The following is a 15,102-nucleotide window of genomic DNA, read 5'->3' on the forward strand; positions in this document are numbered from 1 at the left end:
ACAGTATCTGTGGAAAGAGGAGCAGAGTTATCATTTTGAGTCCAACATATCGCTTCTTTCAAAATTCTGAAGTCAGACCAGACCCAAAACATTCTCTCTCCACAGAAGCTGCTAGACCTATTGAGTTTCGCTTGCATATTCTATTTATGATAGCCACAGCATTTTGCTTTTACATTGCTGTGGATTTGGTGTCACTGGCCAGGCAAGGACAGAAGATTTCCTTCCCTAAAGGATATTAGTGAAGCGACGTAGTCTTTAACAGTAATCAATGATCATTTCTATCATCATTACTGGGACTAGCTTTCAATTCCAGATTTACAAATGATTTTTAATCACCGTTGGCTGCTATGCAGGATTTGAACCCATGTCCCCAGAGCATTATTCTGTGCCTCTGACATTAATCAAGACACCACTACCTCTCCAGTGAGCCAGATCATGCAGGCACAGACACAGAAATTGCAACCAAAAGCAAGACATCCACACTGACAGTATACCAAGATTGTTTGTTTATTGTTAAAAAAAGTCACTTTAAATGTCAACACATGCCATGAATAGCAGAATGATATTCAGCCACATTAGAGTGAACATTGATGCTTTTGGTTTACTTATTGATTTAACTTTACACTGTATATTTCTCCATTCCAATTACTTGGCAGATCAGAGTAAAAAGGCTAGTAGAAATCAAGGGTGGAGAGAGATAACTGGTAGATGAGCATGCCTCAATCAACTGACTGAGGAGGCAGCATCAGGCTCAGTTAGTGATGGACGTTGAGAGTGAATCTGAAGATGAATGTTGGCTGTGCAGAATGGTCTCCGTGCTGAGTGAGAGGGCTGATGGAGCTGCCTCTGTGTTATTCGGTTAGGAGAGTACTCTCTGCAGGAAGACTGGGAGAAACGACAAAACCAGCAGCTTGACAGTGACTGAGGTAAACCCAGCAGCTTCGCTTTTTGTTGTATTCGACATTTGCGGTGTTTGGCTCTATAGAAAACAAAATGTTGAGAGGTTTTAAAAGTGAGCGACTGAGTTCAATTCAGGTCAGTATTTGAACCAACTATTCAACCTGAGAACAGATAGGTAATTTTGCATACACACACGAAAATAGTTTACTTAAATGCAGTATTTTATTAGTAAGTTGCTTTTAGCACAACTAAGTAATATGATTGTTCAAAGGAAAATTTCTTTTCCAGGGTTATTACTCTATATCACTGGCTAGCACATGAGACATTCTGCAGGGCGCAGGCCAACAGAATTGGTGAATCAGCCAGGAGTCAACTGTGATGTGTCTGGTTAAAGCAGTTCAGTTGAGTTCAAACTCAAATATAACAGACGAGTAAACGATATCAAGTAACAAGTTAAGAGAAATGGCTACAAATTCAAAACCAGAATGGGTACAGTACCGCGTGCATATGTGGATTATAGGTGGCCATGTTGATGTAAAGGTCCGAGTTTTTCAGATCCAGAGAAATCCACAAGAGGCAGGTGTGGGCAGCAGCTCTGAAGCAGCAGGGTTAACAGGCAGGGTTAACAGGCAGGGTTAACAGGCAAGGTTAACAGGCAGGGTTAACAGGCAGGGTAAAAAAAAGAGTAAAAAGTGAGGTCTGCAGATGCTGGAGATCAGAGCTGAAAATGTGTTGCTGGTTAAAGCGCAGCAGGTAGGGCAGCATCCAAGGAGCAGGAAATTCGACGTTTCGGGCCAGAGCCCTTCATCTGCGCTTTAACAAGCAACACATTTTCAGCAGGGTAAAAAAAACAGGCAGGGTTAAACAGGTAGGGGGAAAAGGCAGGGTAAAAAGCCATCTACAAATCTAAAAAGGGGTTGAGTGGACTAACTGCAATGTTCACCTGCTACTTGGAGAGAGACAATTGGAAGAGGCGAAAAAATAAATCAGAAGAAGCAAATCAGAAATTGAGAGGCGGAGAAAAGAGTAAACAGTGAGCTGCAGCTGCTGGAGTGAATCAGTATGGTTCAGCATATAGCGAACTTCCAGACTCTCACTGTAAAGGTTTAGAACAACTGGAGTCAGGCTGAGAAGAAAGTGCAGAGGTTAACAGATGATCTGAGTTGTACCTGACAAAATGTGCACCAATTTAAAGGCAGACTTAACTGTGTTGAGAAAAGGACAGTAAACTGATAAACAAGCCAATACTAAATGTCAGAAAGAAATAGTTAAGAGTGCAGCTGTCCACCTAGGGAAGAAGTATTCACGTTATGAGTTGCAATAGTATACAACAATGCAAGTTCTTAGTGGGAGCTGGATGGGATAGTTTGGCAGGGAGGCATACAGGTATGGACACTGTGATAATGGGACAAACCCTCTCTAGAACCCAGACTGATGGCTGCAGCTATGCTAATGCCCTACTTTACAACTCAAAGGGTAACAAGGACAGCAGGAACAGATCATGATTTGGACTGGGGTGTACAAAGTTAAAAATCACACAACACCACGTTATAGTCCAAAAGGTTTAATTGGAAGCACTAGCTTTCAGAGCGCCACTCCATCAAGTGATTGTCAGTCCCATACAATACTCCTTATTCGGTCACCCAGTTACTGGATTTGTCTAAATTAATAGCAAAGTGTAATGGTACAGGGGATCCACTTCAAATGTTCACAGCGCCGTCACCAACAAAGTGAGATGCATTGGTTAGACAATAAACAGGAAGAAAGATTTTAGGTGTGCAACTGGATCTGACCTATCTGTGGTGTAGGCTCCAAAACAACAGAGATGACAAGTGAAGCAGTTGGTTGCAGGGTTACACCCTAACCCAGAGGCATGGGACATGTGATGAAATCAAAGCTTGCTTTCTAAGATATATGGTCTGATTAAGGAGGGAGAGAGAGGGAGGGAGGGTGTGGGGAGACAACAGATAACTTTCCAAAAGACAGCCCTAGGTTGAGACTTTGAGAAGAAGTACCCTTGTACTAGGCCTGATCAGCCTGAGGACAGGTAGCTATTATCACATACAGACACAAGAATAGTTTATGCAAAGATATTTTGTTTGTTAGTTGTATTTAGTGCAATAAACTAATGTGATTGCTCAATGGAAGTTTGCTTCTGAGCTGTTATTTGATATCACTTGCAAGTTTGTGGGACGTGTTTCCAGGCACAAGTTGTCAGTGTGTTAGCCTTCATTGCAAGGGGATTAAGTACATGAGTTAGGATATCTTGCTGCAGCTGCACAGAGCCTTGGTGAAATCACATCTGGAATGGTAAGTACAGCTTAAATCTCCCTATATAAGACTGACTTGCCATAGAGGGAGTGTAGCATAGATTCACAAGACTGATTTCTGGGATGGAAGGTTTGCCTTACCAGTAGGGACTGGGTTGGCTGTATCTTTATTCACTGGAGCTTGGAAGAATGAGAGGGGTCCCCACTGAAACATGATAAATCCTTACAGGGCTGGACAGATTAAATGCAGGATGATCTTCTGCCTTGCTCTAAAATAAGGGTGGACTGTCTCAGGATAAAGAGTAGACCAATTAGGAGTGAGACGAGAATTTTTTTCACTCAGAGCTGTCACCCTGTGAAATTCACTACCACATAAGGCAGTGAAGACCAGTCACCACGCTTTGAGGGAAGAAATTTCTCACCTCAGTCCTAGTTAGTCGAGAAACAGATATTCTAAATAGTGAAAGCAACAAAGGGTAATGGAAGTATGACATTGAAATGGAGGTCTAGCCATGATCAAATTGAATGGCAAAGTAAGCTCAATGGGCTGAATTTGCTTCTATTGCTTCTATTTTCCATGTTTCTTTGTTCGATTCAATCTGCCAGCCATTGGATATAAAGCCTACATACATTCACGCCTGCATTAAAATTCACATGCAACTTCACTCATTTGTACAATAAGCAAAATATCCTTTTGGCTTGACAGTAGCATCCTATTAGTGCTGAACACCACTTGTGCATTGTAACAACGTGAATCAGCTGGCTTCACTTATTCCTCAAACTTTCTATCTGAGATAGAATGGGCACTTTTCAGGACCAAAGGTGATCACCCCAGGCCATTTCATAGATTTTGCACAATATACAGTGAAAAATGAGCTGATCAGAGTTGCTAATAAACTGCAGAATGGCTTAATTGCAACATATTTCAGCATCAAGCTTGCATGGTGAACAAATGGCTTGGGCCCTATTTAGGAGATTCCTAAAAAAGCCAACCTTCTAGCATGTGGAATAGACAGATTTGTGGGAGATGGTAGTCAAGGACCCACTATCCAATTTTTCAAATAGGACTTCACAGAAAGTAACCTCACTTAACTGCTCCATTTCAATGGAGGATTTGGGTACAGGATGTGGCCTTTTAAGATATCTAACAGCATACTTTCTCAGTTGTTTGCAACAACAGAAGTACTGACCCAATTTGACTAGCCCATGGATACAAAAAGAACAACACCCAACCAATTTAGAATTGTCTGTCAGACTCATAGGGTGGTGTACTTGCATGTACTGGAAGCTCTATATATTAATAAACAGCTACCTGTTCTATGCAGACACGATATGTACAGACTGTGCTTGTTTCAACTCAACACAGTAGATGACAGCCATTCTCTAGTTCCTTTCTCAAGGCAACGTCTTGACCATCAGAGTCAATTTTCCTGATCTAAATTTTAAGCAAAGGTCAGCAGTTAACTATCCATTCTCATTAAGTGGTACATTCCCCATGGCAACACCTCTACCTATCAGAGTCATTTGTCATCCAATCAGCAGACAACTCCTTTCTCAAACAATCTTTCTGAGCACTGTGGCACCCAAACCAGAGAAAACATAGTTCTATCTCTTAGTCTGTGCAGAGGGGTCTGATCTCAGTCAGGGTCAGCAACAGAAGACATCTGTCAAGCACAGATAAGTCCAGCTACTGGGTACAATTCCACTTCTAATGAAACTACTTGTTCTTCTCTGTGATTAACAGCCCACTTATAGAATTACATAGAATTTACAACCTGAAACACTGTTCAAACATAGTCAAAGCTTCAGCTCATCTGCTACTGAAGTAACTTATTTAACTTGACAGTGAACTCTTCTAATACCTTTTTAGTTGGATTCCTGTCTTACAGCCATTTTAAACCTGCGCTGGTTAAGAACTCTTAATGAGGGATACCTGCCCTCTCATGATATTATTTCCTCACCTTTAATCAGCCAAAAAATAATTATATGTGTGCAGAATAAGTGAGTGTACTTGGTTGTGTGTGCAATTTTTTTGGGTGTTCAACATTATTTACTTGGTTCATCAATAAACCAAGTGGGCGGCACGGTGGCACAGTGGTTAGCACTGCTGCCTCACAGCACCTGAGACCCGGGTTCAATTCCCGACTCAGGTGACTGACTGTGTGGAGTTTGCACGTTCTCCCCGTGTCTGCGTGGGTTTCCTCCGGGTGCTCCGGTTTCCTCCCACAGTCCAAAGATGTGCGGGTCAGGTGAATTGGGCATGCTAAATTGCCCGTAGTGTTAGGTAAGGGATAAATGTAGGGGTATGGGTGGGTTTCGCTTCGGCGGGTCGGTGTGGACTTGTTGGGCCGAAGGGCCTGTTTCCACACTGTAAGTCTAATCTAATCTAAAGTCTAATCTAATCTAAACCTAATAGAAAAGCCGGCATGTTTCCTTGAGGTTTTTGATTGTAACTAACATTTGTTTCAGACTGTAAAGTTTGTGGACAGGAAGTGGACCCTCTTTCTGAGGTCTTTCTGCTGAACTTAAAAAGGTGGTTCGCTCAGTTATTAGATCATCCTCATGCCTCAAATATATGTAGATATAATCTGGTTCAAACATGAGATGTTTTTGGTTATTTGGGTAGAGTTAGACACTTTTTTTTGTTTCCTTGATATGCTACTGTACAGAACTGAACTGTATTAAATATTTTTATGAATAAAGTATATTTTGAAATAAAATAAAAACAAAGATGTTGATCTTGACTAAGTGTTATAGACTGGCACATTCCAAGGTCCAAGACTATGTGCTGAGGGACGCACTGAAGCCTGGGGCAGCTGCTGCCAAGGCACAGTGGAAAAAGACCACCACCTCTAAAGTTTTTCTGCCAAAGTACAACAGGGGGGGGTCTGTTTAGTTATTGGCCCCTCCCAAAGCCTCCAATTCATGTAAGTAATACATTGCTTAAATAAGAAAGCTTTTGGATTGTTCCAACTATTTACAAAGTCAAACCCATTTTAGCTTTCTCTTTGCAAAGTCTATACAGATCTAAACTGCTTTAGTAACTGTGCATTACATAAAGATTTTTTTGATGAATAAAGTATCTTTTTGCAATTAAAAATTCTGCATATATTTAATAATAAATAGACCTTGTTGGATCTCGTTCCTCAGCTAACTTTTTTTTTGTTGTGTTTTATTTCATTCTATCCATCCTAAATTCTGGTGCCATGGTCACTGGAAGCTGCCCTATACAGTTACTTAAACACATGCACAAGGGGAAAGGCTGGCAGCACTCAATCATTGTCTCGCTTTTACTGTTGTGTTCAGTTTTCCTTCCTAAAGGCATTGCAGTTTGAAAATGTTGAATATCTTGGAGTTGAAAGAATTTTGATCATTGATCATTGTATTATAACATTCTCCTGGCTAGCCTTTCCTATGGGAAAGTGAGGACTGCAGATGCTGGAGAACAGAGCTGAAAATGTGTTGCTGGAAAAGTGCAGCAGGTCAGGCAGCATCCAAGGAACAGGAGAATCCACAATCTTCAGCACAGCCAAAATCTCTGAAATCTTGACTCACCCTTGTGCTCACCAATCTATACTGTTTTCTAACTGAGTACCACTTTATTTTTAGAACTCTTATCCATGATTTCAGATCCATCCATGCCTTGCCTCTTTCCCTAACCTTGAAATACCTCCAGCCCTGTTATCCTGAGAAGTCATCCTTCCTCCAAATTTGGCCATTTGTACACTGTCAGCCATGCTTTCAGCTATCTTGACCTGTACATCTCCAAATCTCTCCTCCTTAACTCGTTCCACCTTTTAGCAAGCTTTGGGTCACCAATGTTACTTTATCCCTAGTGATTTAGTGTCAAATTTTAACTAATAATCTTGACAGCATGCCAGTGATGCACCATGGGTGTTGGAGTACATTTGAAAGAGCTGTATAAAATATAAACATATTATTAAGACTTGTCCCAGTGGCATATCTTGTGTAATCTGTACTACTCTGAAATCTCTGATCAGTTTTAAGAAATGTCTTGAAGAAAAAACAGATGCAGAGGTTTAGAAGAGAAAATTCTAGTGATAAGGGCTGAGGTAGCTGAAGTTACTGCCAAAAAATGTGGAGTGAGGAACATCAGTGGCGTGTGAGAGGGTGGAGTTTGAGGAGCACCGAATTCCTGGGAGGTTGAAGAAAATCACAGAAGCAGGGATTAGTGGCCAATGCAGCCAAATGAAGCAGGGACATCCCACAAACAGCAACCAGATAAGTAACTAAGCAGGTAATTAGGTGTTTGCGAAATACTTCGTGATGCAGCACAAATTGATTCCCAGGAAACAAGGACTTTGATTTGCAGCTTACTGCTGATTTAATGCTTGTGTCCTGAATGATGGGTCCTTGTAGTGTTAAGCTTCTGGGAGAATGATAGGGTAATGATAGGACCACTAGTGATATATTAGCAATATCGGACTTGACACATGGCTACTCATTTTATAGGGCAAAGTGGTACAATGACAGACAGGATGGCTCAACCTGACCTCTGATTAAAACTGGGGTGAACCTGAAACCCTTACTCATTGAGACTCACTCCTCCATCAAATCAATATTCCACCAATAGTATTGGTTTTAAATCTTCCTGTAATGACTTGCCAAAAACTGTACTTTTAGAGATGGTGTGAATAGAATGCTACCAGGAATGGGAGAAACTGGAAAGAAATTAACTTATTCTCCTTGGAGCAGGGAAGATTTGGAAAATCAGAAATGACATCAGGAATAGGGGGCATGGCTCACTGAGTCTGCTCATTGAGGAATACCACTTCTCATGCTTTCAATCTCCTTAATGTTTGAAAATGTATCGATTGAGAAGGGATTTGACAGAGGTAAAGTCATATTTGCACTGTAGAGCTGGCTAATTAGAAACTGGAATGCACTGGTGGTATCAGTGGACTCATGGTGGTACCAATGGACTCATGGTGGTACCACAGGACTTGGGCAATCAGCAAATAAAAGACAAAATTAAATTTGTTTGCCAACACAAATTTGGTGCAAACTGGAATGCACTACATTAAGTGGCAGTGAAAGCAAATTGAATTCAAATGGGAATTGAAAAAGTGCTTGAATGAAAAGAAATTACTAACTCAGTGGTAAGAGCAGGAAGGTGGGACCAAGTGAACAGCACTTTTGCAAGAGCTGGTGCAGTATTAAATGGTCCAGGGTAAAGGTGGGGACAGGGTATTGAGTAGGATGTCGAGAGTGTGGTGCTGGAAAAGCATATTCCTGATGAAAGGCTCTTGCCCAAAACATCAATTCTCCTGCTCCTCAGATGCTGCTTGACCTGCTGTGCTTTTCCAGCACCACACTCTACTCTGATCCCCAGCATCTGCAGTCCTCACTTTTTCCTGATGAGTAGGATGATCAGCCATAGTCATAATGAATACCTGAGCAGGTTCACAGGGTCAAATGGCCTACTCATGTTCCTAGTTTCTTTGTTTGTATTGGTTTACTTCTGCTTTGTCTATATGAACTTCCATTATCCCATGGCTAGTCAGAGAGCAGTTGCAATTACTTGGGAAGTTCTGTCTCCAGAAAAGATTAGCAAGAATTTATCATCTCTTTTTACCCTTCATCAAACATTGTCCTGCATCTGAATGACGCTAAGAAATGTGGCACCTAGACCGGTGCTGAATGATGGGCACATTTTATCTCAACTCATGATTTCCCAAGCTGTATAAAATGATCAAGGACAAAATTTGCAAGCTGCCAAGGAAAGAAGTCCAAAGCACCCATTTGCAAAATAAATTCTATGTGGATAAATATTAAAATTGCTGATTATATTATTGATTATGATTTTCACTAAATTTGTACAGTTTATTCAGTCCAACCCCCACACATTCCAGTGGAGTATGCTTTCACTACCTGTTCATCCAGTGCATTCCAGTTTCTAATTAGTCAGCTCTACAGTGCAAATATGACTATTTGTGGTAGTTACTCTAAAACACCACAGAGCCCTCCTTATCACTAAGTAAGATATAGCAAAGAGTCTGAAGCAGTGAAGTAAAAGTCTATCTTGCTCCATTTCCTATTAGAAAATATGATACACTCACTCTCAAAAATAACTCAAACATAAATTTAAAAAACTGAACCAGCTTTGATTTTAAATACTGAATTTGGATAAACAATAAATATGTAGCTGGACTTATATTCAGTGTATAATGTAAAACAAGTAAAATATGCAACCTTTGGATGAATATTAAACTTTAAATTACAGTGGTTAATTGATCAGATCTTGTCTGTGCAATTTGTGTTAATGTTATGCATGTTAGAACATAAAAACATGAGAACTAAGAGCAGGAATAGGTAATTCAACCCATGCTGTTTAATACTATCATGGCTGATCTCATATCAGCCTCAATTCCACTTTTCTGCCCGTTCTCCATAACCCTTCAAACTGTTACTAATTAAAAATCTATCCAAATCCTCATTAAGTTTACTCCATGTCCCAGTAACCACCACACTCTGGGGGAGTGAATTCCATAGCTTCATGACCCTTTGGGAGAAATAATTTCTCCTGATCTCTGTTTTAAATCTGCTACCCCTTACCCTAAAACTATGATGTCTTGTTCTAGGTTGCCTCACATGAGGAAACATCCTTGCTACATCTACTTTGTCAGTCCCCTTTAGTAACCTTTATACCTGAACTACATCTCCTCCCATTCTTATAAGCTCCAGAGATCAAAGGTCTAAACTACTAAATCTCTCTTCAAAAGACAAACCCCTCCTCTGATATCAATCCAGTGAACCTCCTCTGAACTGCCTCCAGTGTAACTTCACCTGTCCTCAAGTGAGAGGTTGAAAATTTACACAGTACTCCAGGTGCGGCCTCACTAATGCCTTGTACAGTTGCAGCAACACCTCCCTACTTTTATACTTTGTTCCTTTTAACAATAAATGCCAATATTCCATTTGCCTTCCTATTACCTGCTGTACCTGTATACTAGATTTCTGTGACTTATACACGAGGACATCCCAGATCCCTCTGCACCCAAGTATGCTGAAGTTTCTCTGCATTTAGATAAAAAATTACCTTCTGTTTCTCTGACATAATACATGATAAATGTTAGCAGATGGAAAAGTGAGGTGCTTTAACCCCTGTCACATTAATTGTCCTTCATCTTAACCTCCCTCAGGGGAAATAACAGGCCCCAATACTCTTTCTTTCCCAGAGCTTCTGCCACACCCTGACTTGTGCTTGGCCAGCCACTTGGAGCCCTGGGCACTGGGTATCGTGCCCAGATGTATCCCTCTCTCATGCCTTGGCCACTATCATAAGGCCCTTGCAAACCTAACCTTATAACCACTCAACATTTTAACCTCACATCTAATTCCCATCAGTGTTTTCCCTTCCTGTAGATTTCACCAGCTAAGGGTAATTGTCCACAAGTGCTTCCCAGTTAACCTTAATCTGGTAGGATAGATTCAACTCTTCATGTAGTTGTAATCCAGGTCTCTCACTTTCCACAGAAGATTTCACAAAACCATTTTGAATTTGAAACTGCAGTGTTATAAACTTGCATTTCTGTGGCACTTCTTATCGAGAAGTAGGATTAAATCTCATAGAGGAAGTGCTGGTGGACTTGTAGCAGAAGAGCGTTAGAGCCAGACACCAATGGGAGGTTGTTTCAAAGCAATGAGGAAGATTGCCAAGTGTAAAATAACTTGGCTGCAAATTAAAATGGGAAGGTAGATTGTGATAGAGTTCAAGGTAGAGTTCAAATAGCAGTGGTTGTAAAGAGGGATGACAGTTTCAGAAGAATAGCATATAGATGAATGGAGGAGATCATCAGTTTGGATGCATCCATTAAAGGTTTGCAAAACAGTGATCACAAGTTAAAAATTAATTTGATAGGGCATGTGAGGCAGTGAAAACTCAGGGTGACATAAGAGATGGTAGACGTGATGGCAAGGTGGGAGGGGATGGGGCAAGTGAGATTAACAGGAAGATGGGGGGGCTGAACTTGTGAGAGAATCAACAGAAGGTAGAGGAAAGCGTCTCATTAGATGAGACAGTAAGGTGGAAGAGACTAAGGACAATGAAGACGTCAGAAGGAGATGGAGGAGAGAATAGAGAAAATGGTATGGGAAACGGGTGGAGACATAAGACCAGGGAGACACCAGGAACAATGTGAGGGGTAGGTGGGCAAGAGTGTCAGGATAGGAGAAAGTGGAGACTGCAGATGCTGGAGATCAGAGTCAAGAATGTGGTGCTAGAAAAGCACAGCAGGTCAAACAGCATCCGAGGAGCAGGAGAATCGACGTTTCGGGCAAGTGCCTGAGGGTCAGGATAGTATGAGGCAGAGGAACAGCAGAGTGGGCAAGGGAGGGGACAGGGATAAAAAGCAGAGATAGAAGATAGGATGAGAGAAAGAGAGTAGGAGATGATGGGGAGAACATAGGAACTGAGCAAGTGAGAGGATGAAGGCAAGAGTGGTGAGTGTACTGAGAGAAAACAACGAAGATACTGGGGAAATGGCAGTGGAGATGGTGGGGAGATGAGCAGGAGGAGAGAGTTTCGGAGGTGAGATTGTTGGTGAGAATACTAGAGAGGTGGAGATACAGCAGGCTCCTATTTTAATTAGATTTTTTGCTCGTATTATGTAAACTTCTATGATGCATACTGTCAGTTTATAAATGCAGAAACTTGCAGATATCGGGGTAGCATTGACTAGCAAGAGGAGGCCCACAGTTATCTTGCAAACCCCTTCCCCCCTCTTCCCACCGGCCCATGTTCCTGGCAAGATGTTTGTTCAATCAAAATTCATTTACTTGCTCAAAGTTACACTCAGACCCCATTAGCGACATTTTGTGAAGACAAATCATCTTTTTAAATTCTGGTGCAGTTTGAAGGAGTGAGTTATGACATTATTCTGCAAATCCAAAACATCAGACAGTGAATCACTCCACTGGAATTTTCTAAATCAGCATATTCCCCCATGACTGACTGGTTTTCTTTTCCTTTCAAACCATGCTCCTACTTTAGTGCAGTGAATTCAGTGGCTGATAAGCAAGGTTTAAAATTAAATCAGGTCCCTTTCCATCTCTCATTTTGAAGACAACCATTGAGAATTGATCAGAATTTAAAGCAGGGAGTGATTGGGGCAGGATCTTGCGTTAAATTCTGAAAATTGCGCTGTTAGTGAAGGTAGTTGTCTGAATCAGCGCCAGATGGTGATGTGAGAATGAAATTATACATTTAATACCGCACTGAAATTAACTTGCATGTACATCTCCCTTACTGCTCGTTTAGACCCAGAAAGTGCAAAACTGACCAAGAGGGCAGGAAGCAAGCTGCAGATGTTTGAGAAATAAAACAAGTGCAAGATTAAGCAAGAATTAATCAAACCTTTGACAAGAATCTGTGGTTTCCCAACAGTCTGAAGACAGTTTTCTGATTGCAGAAATTTGGCATGCATCTCAAATAATTACAGGAGCTGATCTCAAAGAAACTCATCTGAATCTATTATAAATCACATAACCTACTCCACTGCCAGTATAAATTCCTTTTCTTTCGCTGCATTTAGATTGCTCTCAAATGCATTGTGCTAAACATGGTCTGAACAGTGAATGAACCCATCCAATATTAGGTGAATCTGATGAAGCAGCAACTTGGGGAGGGGTTAAGATGCCCATGACTTTCCTTTTTAAAAGATATAAAATCCTCAGTTTCAACAGAGTGATTAATGGTAAATTTTGCTCATCATTAAATACATTCCTCCATCTTACATTTTCTTGTACACTTAGAAATTGTCTTGTTGAAAAGAACAAGTTGCAAGGATACTCTGACATGCTAGAAAGAAAGCTGAATCTCTCCAACCCCATAGTGAGAGACTTGGAAGTGATTGGGGTCAAGGTATTGAGGGGGGAAGCTGATTTAGGACAGTCCTGCTGCTGGGGAACTCTCCTGACAATGGGAGGGAAGGTACTACAAATGTCCCAAATGTTCCACGCAGAGGGCTTCTACCTCCAGTCCAAGGATTTGCCAACTTCACACTTCTATATGTTTTATTTAAATGTAAGCCTCTAAGTACTTCCACTGCAGACCTGCCTCAGCTGGGAACCCTGTGTACTGCTGAGGTTCTAGGTGCACCTCTGCCCCCACCCAACCCCATCAATGTCTTTTACAGAAGTGAGGCTGGCTTACAAGATCCCCACATTTGTGGGTGACTCTTAACTGCCCTCTGAAAAGGCCCAGAAAGCCACCCGATTCAATTTCGGCAATCAAGGATGGGTGGCAAATGCTGGAACTGCTAGAAATGCCCACACCTCCTGAAACAAGCATGAGAAAAGGGTGGTGTGGTGGCTCAGTGGTTAGCATGTTGCCCTCCCGCGCCAGGGACCCGGGTTCGATTCCAGCCTCGGGCGACTGCCCATGTGGGTTTCCTCGGGTGCTCTGGTCCCCTCCCATTGTGTTCAGGGATGTACAGGCTGGGTGGCTGAGCGGTAGGAAATGCATGGTTATAGGTGGGTCTGGGTAAGATGCTCTGTGGTAGCTGTGGATTCGATGGGCTGAATGGCGTGCTTCCACACGGGTGGGATTCTGTGAAAAACTGCAAACAAAAATCTGTTCTGGGGAGAGCAAAGCCACCCAGACAGGCTCCAAGGAGTGGCAAGTGGGGACTTAGACCCATCATTTCCAAAGTACGTTGGAAATTTCATGGTTCTTGAGTTGGTATCTCCGAATTTAATTAATTACATTCACTGCCATCACTACATGGATCCAACAATTAAACTGGGTAATGCTTCATCTCCATCGAAATCAAACACTATCAGCTTCTAAATCAAATCGTTGCTGCCTGATGCCCTGAACAAACTTAATCTCCAGCAGATTGTGTTACAGATACATTTGTCAAATAATATTACGTGTTGGGTTTTAGCGACAGAGTGAGTCTGTACCTGTATGCCCACAAGAAGCGCCATGCAGATGAGGAGGCAAATCAGGATCTTATTCATTGTCACAAAGTTGGGTGTCCTGGCAAAACGAGCCGCCGATGAACTGAGTGTTACTCACAACTCTGACAGTGGCGAATCTGCTCCTCTGAGCTCGGCTCAGCGGAAACCAGTCAAATAACGTTAGAAAAAAGGAAATGGAGAAAACTGAGAAGTTACCACAACCTTATCTCCTGTCTGAAAAAAAACGTTGCTGAAATGCTGTCATTGCTAAACAAAAAGTAATTTACTTTTGTGCACTAACAGGTCTCACTTGGCGTTGTAGCAGATGTGGTATATTTTACTACAATGTATATTTACACATTTCACGTTGTTTAACTTACCAAGGGAGTTCACAGGAAACCTAATCAGGCAAAACTGATCACCAGGCCAAAGCAGGCTTTTGACGACAGGCGACCAATAGCTTGATCATTTTTTACAAAAGGTGTAGAGAAGTCAAGAGGTTTAAATAAAAGCTTTTATAAAGTGCCTTAAATTGTTCCAAATTGCTTCTATAGCCAAAGCCATAACCTTTTTTTCTCTGAAGTGTCACTTTTGTAACAGGAAACTGATTAAAGGGACATATTAGGCAATGTAGGAGCAGATGTAGGTCATTCAGTGCATCAAGACTATTCTACCCTTCAATAAGCCCATTCCTCCTCTCTCTACAAGAATCTCAGTGAGTCTCTCTCTCTCTCTCACTGCAACCTCCAGGTCATCTCCTACTCTACGCTACTTTCTCCCCACCCCACTCCCCTCTCATTTATCTCTCCACTCTGTAGGCATCCTGCCTCTATTCCTGACGAAGGGCTTTTGCCCAAAATGTCAATTTTCCTGCTCCTCGGATGCTGCCTGACCTGCTGTGTTTTTCCAGCACCTCTCTAATCCCGACTCATGGCCAATTGGACAATCCTCAACTCCACTTTCCTTCTATACCCCCATATCCCTGGATTCCCTTTCTCATTAAAAATCT

General features: G+C 41.7%; 1 long non-coding RNA gene across 1 annotated transcript; it reads right to left on the bottom strand.

Moving 5' to 3' along the window:
- Positions 1-491: 491 nt before the first annotated feature.
- LOC132830082 (uncharacterized) lies at positions 492-14,302 on the bottom strand. Its single transcript, XR_009646317.1, has 2 exons — positions 14,097-14,302; positions 492-979 (listed from the first exon to the last, which is right to left on the bottom strand). It is a non-coding gene; the product is annotated as an uncharacterized LOC132830082 (long non-coding RNA).
- Positions 14,303-15,102: the final 800 nt, after the last annotated feature.

This window comes from Hemiscyllium ocellatum, chromosome 30 (assembly GCF_020745735.1).
Source record: "Hemiscyllium ocellatum isolate sHemOce1 chromosome 30, sHemOce1.pat.X.cur, whole genome shotgun sequence".
NCBI classification, from domain to species: Eukaryota; Metazoa; Chordata; class Chondrichthyes; order Orectolobiformes; family Hemiscylliidae; genus Hemiscyllium; species Hemiscyllium ocellatum.